This window comes from Brassica oleracea, chromosome C9, assembly GCF_000695525.1.
Source record: "Brassica oleracea var. oleracea cultivar TO1000 chromosome C9, BOL, whole genome shotgun sequence".
Taxonomy (NCBI): domain Eukaryota; kingdom Viridiplantae; phylum Streptophyta; class Magnoliopsida; order Brassicales; family Brassicaceae; genus Brassica; species Brassica oleracea.
In genome coordinates, this window is record NC_027756.1 from 16,664,669 (window position 1) to 16,665,140 (window position 472).

The window sequence follows — 472 nt, forward strand, 5'->3', positions numbered from 1 at the left end:
TCCGACGAGCGAGATCTTAGAGCAATCATTCAGGCTGGAATTCCACGCCTCAAACAACGAGGCCGAATACGAAGCACTCATCGCAAGGCTGCGTTTGGCTCACGGTTTGAAGATACGAAACATCCATGCTTACTGCAACTCCCAGTTAGTGGCAAGTCAGTTCAGCGGAGAGTATGAAGCCAAGGACGAACGGATGGACGCGTACCTCAAACTGGTCCAAACCCTAGCTCAAGAGGTTGACTGTTTTGCCCTTACACGAATTCCCCATTCCGAAAACGTCCAGGCAGATGCTCTCGCGACCTTAGCATCAAGTTCTGACCCAGGACTTAAAAGAGTAATTCCGGTCGAGTTCATCGAACATCCAAGCATCGGACCACCATTCGTCGTCAACCTCATAGAAGGTCAAGATGACGAGGAAGAAGAAGTAACGATACAACCGCAATCGGAGCAATCTGATTACGGCTGCGATACG